Raw genomic sequence first — 6,183 nt, 5'->3', positions numbered from 1 at the left:
TGGCATAAAGAAATAAATAAAACTGTTAGTAAAACCTGTCTCCACATCACACCTACATACCAATGTCGCTATTATGTTTTGAGATGTAACCCCTACCTTGCCTGCTTCCGAATGTGGAAGGAAGGTAGAGAATGTAAATAATATAGTCGTAATCACCCACCACTTCCCAGCAGTACATCAACTCAGTAATGTTAATTGAAATTAGCCGAGCAGTGCTTGTTAGTTCCTGTTGTGACTTTCTATTACTCCAGACTGGTGTTGGAAAGAAATGCAAAGTTACGGACGTGACCCAACGTCATTCTGAAAAGGCGAGTGCATAATGCGATCGGTCAGTCGCGTTATGTTGCAAGGTTAGTTGAAGGTTTGACTTCGCTTCTGAGAGACTGCAAATTCATTGATGCACAAAAAAAGATCTGATAATTTACTAATCGGTATTTCGATCATGTCAGAGGCGGACGGGCTCCATGTCTACATCTACATCTACATTTATACTTCGCAAGCAACCCAACGGTGTGTGGCGGAGAGTACTTCACGTGCCACTGTCATTACGTCACTTTCCTGTTCCAGTCGCGTATGGTTCGCGGGAAGAACGACTGCCCGAAAGCCTCCGTGCGCGCTCGAATCTCTCTAATTTTACATTCGTGATCTCTTCGGGAGGTATAAGTAGGGGGAAGCAATATATTCGATACCTCATCCAGAAACGCACCCTCTCGAAACCTGGACAGAAAGCTACACCGCGATGCAGAGCGCCTCTCTTGCAGAGTCTGCCACTTGAGTTTGCTAAACATCTCCGTAACGCTATCACCCTTACCAAATAACCCTGTGACGAAACGCGCCGCTCTTCTTTGGATCTTCTCTATCTCCTCCATCAACCCGATCTGGTACGGATCCCACACTGATGAGCAATACTCAAGTACAGGTCGAACAAGTGTTTTGCAAGCCACCTCCTTTGTTGATGGACTACATTTTCTAAGGACTCTCCCAATGAATCTCAACCTGGCACCCGCCTTACCAACAGTTAATTTTATATGATCATTCCACTTCAAATCGTTACGCACGCATACTCCCAGATATTTTACAGAAGTAACTGCTACCAGTGTTTGTTCCGCTACCGTATAATCATACAATAAAGGATCCTTCTTTCTATATATTCGCAATACATTACATTTGTCTATGTTAAGGGTCAGTTGCCAATCCCTGCACCAGGTGCCTATCCGTTTCAGATCTTCCTGCATTTCGCTGCAATTTTCTAATGCTGCAACTTCTCTGTATACTACAGCATCATCCGCGAAAAGCCGCATGGAACTTCCGACACTATCTACTAGGTCATTTATATATATTGTGAAATTTAGTAGTTTTGCATTTCTTTCACAAATAGCTGCAAACAAAGCTGCTTAATTACAAGAGAATATAAAGTGATACGCTCAGGTTGTTAAAGAAATAAATGTGGAAGGTGTTACTCTATATAAACGTAAGCACATTTGTGGTTCGTAAGAGCAATATACTGTAGATAGATGCTTACATAGCGAAAGCTAAAGAGCAAGAGACGATACGAAACAGCGAGGCATCTCCTTACTGGGCGTAGAAAAATGTGACGGTTGCGCCTTCCTTTATTATCACAGAAAGTACTTGACATTTGTGGACTCTCTAGTCTATACATTTCATATTTCATACACATACAGAAAGAAAAGAATTTTTGTCGCCTTACAAATGTAATCCATAAAATAACATTTAGAGTTCTGTCGTTCCAAAATGTATTACACAAACTGCTCAAAAGACATTTCATGTCATCTGCGTAACTCCGAAGGTACCTGGAATCTCTCAGCTTTCCTCGGCGTGAGTGATTAATTGCGTGTTTTGGGTGTTCTACAGGATTGTCTCCATTTTATGCACGAAAGTGGGAAAAATGGAAATGTATAAAATGGAAACAGCACCTCAGCAGAGCACCTTTCAAGCACAACTTTAACTTGTCTGAGATTAGATGCAGGTGGGGCAAGGAATGAAAGAGTAAATCTTACGAAACTAAAGAAGTAGCTTTACTGCGAAATACAAAAAAAAGGAGGCAATTTGTGACTTCAGAATCTGATTTCTGGTAAGATATTCAGTTCAGTGTTGCTCAGTACCGTCCGTTGAAACATGGTTGGATCTACACTGTACACAAGGTGATCAAGACCTACTTTAATGCCCAGATCTGTCTCACTCTTCGACGGTCACCCTCTTGAGTTATACCCATTGCTTCAGGACGACATACTCGAAGTTTCAGCCGCTCAGTCGGGTTCTTGTTGGCAGATAGTGTGGGCCATTCCATTCATTACTCTCCCACTTCCTGGAAAATCGTGTCCAGAAGGTGAGTACGGGGTTTTTGTGAAATATATATTCTTGAAGGTCATTCATTCGACTCCCGCCTCCTAGAGAATGGTGACCACAAGGTGAGTACGGGGTTGTTGTGAAATATCGCCTTGAAAGCCAAACCCGTAATTGAACAGTTGACTGCAAACCTGCACAGTGTGTTGAAGGTTCCTCTCCCAATGCTGCACAGCCCCCGAATTATCCTAGACGAAGCAGAGAGGTCTCCTACGCTAGTACATTGTAGCGGCTCATAACACGACAGACACATCTTCCTGTTGAACCCACGGGATTGCATTCCCGAGCCATAGAGCGGCACACGTTCGCACCCATAATTTTCTGCGACGATCATCAACCGTCAGCCAAATTCTGCACTCGTGGGTGAAGAGAACCAGAGCCACTGATCCAGGTGCCCTCCTGTCCCGCGCACCACGCTGCTCTGGGTGTTTGTTCTGTCGTTCGTAATCGAGGTAAACCGTACATGTTGCGTACTGCTTGGGTCGGCACAATCCTCATACAACCAGGCAGCGTAAAGTGCTCTAGGATTCTCCTCACGGTTTCTACAATCCACAGTTTGTAGGCAGCGGTCTTTAAATGGTGGTGTTGAGTGCGAGTGACAACTGTGAGGAAGATATTCAGTGTCTTGTGTTTCACGTTAGCGATTGAAAGTTCGAATCCTGTCACTGTGGTGTACGCCAATTCAGCTAGTAACTTCCTAGCTTTACAGCGAGAATATGCGTTCCGTATATACAGTCAGATTGAACTATATGTACAAATGCGTTGTACGATTCAGGATTGGAAACCCAGCACACATTACTTAACTGCATTGAGAACACATATTTACTTTTCCTTCCAATACTTGGAAATCTATTATTGTAGAAGTTTGTAATGCTCATTGTGATAATAATTGGAACATCCAATTGTTTGCAGTGTTCCAACCTCAGATCTATTCAAAACTACAACAAATGAAATTTATCCCATACATTTCTCTAGATGCAAAGCTAATAGTCTCCCACTAAATCTGAAAGAATGTTCCCATTGCAGTCTATTAGTATTTTAACAGTCCAAGTAAGTCACACAGTTCATATTGAACAGCCGAACACATCATAGGATTTATAACCACCGTCATATGTTCATTTATTGGTTACGGAACATTCCCCACAACAGATCACTCCTAATTCGTGTTTCGTCTTCCATTTCAATGTAAAAGCAATGTAATAGCACCAACAGGACCACTTAATTCTCGGCGGTCTCAACACGTCCTGTGGGTTTTTCTGTTATCCTACTTAGCCCACATCTCTGTCTTTACTTCCCTCGACATCTGAAAGAGTTTTCCAATGCAATTTTTAACTATCTCCCAATGCCAGGCCAATTTCCTATCTAATATACTCCACCCTCTCTCCGTTTTTTCCTTCAGAGGTCACCAACCACCTAATTTTCTTTCCATTCTCTGAATGTAGCCCATTTTCTGTTGTAATACTTCATTTACTCTGATTTGCAATGATAAGCCCACCCCTCCCCCATTTAACACTTATCAACAAATTTCAGTCCCCTTTCTCTATTCTATGCATGTTCTCTATAGAGTCATGTAACTGTTCATTGAACCTTTCTCCTCCAAAACAATTTCTCCCCAGTGCAGCTTCTACATTTCACCAAGTGTCCTCTAGATGGACTTTACATTTATATCTGTGTCATATAGCTTTATCATTCAATATTTTGAAAAAATATCAACCTTGTTTCTCTATGAAAAATTTTAAAGTCACATGTATATTAACAGCTTTAAAGTAAATAGTAAAATGTTTGTAATTTCTAAACCATCATCAGACAAAAGTAGGAAGATTTCGAAGCTGTCAGTAACTCTGAATTGTATAGGGTAAAATAGTTGATAAACATTAAAAAGAAAACGAAATGTGATGGTTACTTGCATCACATATGCACACAAATAATGTCATAATTTAAGAATCACAACTCACAGTTCGTGCAGACACGAGACATGCATCTATTAATGTGCACGTACACTATAAATTAGGTCATAGTGAATAATGTAGAAAAGTAAAAGAGTTCAGTGATTTGTTTACGTTGGGTCAAATAATGATGTTTTATCAATGATCCTGAGAGGATACTTTGTCGAAAATACGTTTAAAATTTGAGAGAGGAACAATAGGGAACATAGAATTATGGATAAAGGGATGTAAGGCAAAAGGTTAGGACCCATGTAGCATCATGTGTCATTTCCTGTTACTACCTTATTGACATAAATACCTCTGAAACAGGTAGGACTTTGACAGTCACAATTTCAGTTGATTGCAAGACAGATAGAGTAAGATATCTGACCTCAATAATAGGCAATAAAACCAGACAGGCCTTGATTAATAAGTGTTTCAGAAAACTCAAATTGTGAAATGGCTCTTAATTTAATTAAAAGGGAACAGGCAGGCCTTCAATAATCTCAGCTTCAGTTAAGTAAAATCGGCAAATAGAAAACAGGCAGACCTTCAATGATAAAAGCTTGAGTTAAGTAGAATTGAAAAACAGAAAACAGGTAGGCCTACAATGATAACAGCTTCAGTTAAGTAAAAATACGAAATACCAACAGACAGGACTTCAATAGTAACAGCTTCAGTTCAGTAAAATTGCCAAATAGAAAACAGTCAGGCTTACAATGATAACAGCTTCAGTTAAGTAAAAATACCAAATAGAAAACATACAGGCCTTCAATGATAACAGATAACAGCCTCAGTTAAGTAAAACTACCAAATAGGAAACATGTAGGCCTTCATGAAAACTGCTTCAGTTAAGTAACCCAGAGTTTGAATTGCCTTCTCACAAGGGGTGCGCCAGAACGGTTGTAAGCAAGGAGCACAAGACTACACCAGTTAGGAAGGCTAGGAAAGATTACAACGGGAGGACCGGCGTTCCAAGGTCCTTTTCGTTGGGTACGGACCGGTAAAAGAAATGTTAGCGCAGCAAGGTTGATTACGTAAAAGCAATAACTTGCCGAACTGTATACCTGCATTACTGCAAGATGCCGCCTCTAAAACTACTGCGAAATGCCCGAAAGAAAACTAGGCTGCCAAACCCAATTACCTAGCCTCGGCAGTTGCACATTTTGAGATCCAGGCATCTCCTAAGCCAATATAATTAACAGAGTGATGATGTGTACAATGCCCGAAGGTATCTCGAAACCAGCACCAGGCCGTATTACAAGAGGAAGGTACTTAGCTGGTGTTCGAAGAAGTTTGGCAAGGAGGTCGGCTAAAATCCAGAAATCTAGGTACTGCGTAACGACGGGGAGAGGGAGTCCTGCCACAGCATAGAAGAAACACATTATTGCTCTCGCTCAGGGAACACCATGGGCTCACACAGTTTAAGATATCCTGTTAACAAACAACCAAGGCCAGTATCGACTCAAGGTAACCAAACAATAGCCACAATTCAAGGGCCTGGCTGGCGGTGAAATAGATCAGCTAAGAAATCGCAGTGATCGCATCCAAAACTTAAGTGAAATTCACGAATCGAAGCTGAAGCTTGCTGGTTACAAAGCGGGCCCAGTATTCAGCACAGGGAAACTGGCTTCAACGTTTTCATCTGTGTACCACGTTCCAGAGCTGGCTGGGCAGGCTACGCATGAAAATGGCAATCGAAATCAGCCACTGATTCAAATCGGCCCACAAATACGCCCAGCAACCACTCGCTGGACTCTATGCCCAAGACGCTTGCGCAAGTGCTCGCCCGACTCGCCGGGTGAAACACTCACACCGTCCTCCTCGCTCCGTTACCACCCCCTAACCCCATCAAAAACCTCGAGCAAAGATCGTAGTAGCCTCAGACCAGAGG

The sequence above is a fragment of the Schistocerca nitens genome, chromosome 4 (assembly GCF_023898315.1).
Source record: "Schistocerca nitens isolate TAMUIC-IGC-003100 chromosome 4, iqSchNite1.1, whole genome shotgun sequence".
NCBI lineage: Eukaryota > Metazoa > Arthropoda > Insecta > Orthoptera > Acrididae > Schistocerca > Schistocerca nitens.
Note: the sequence above shows the minus strand (reverse complement) of the source record.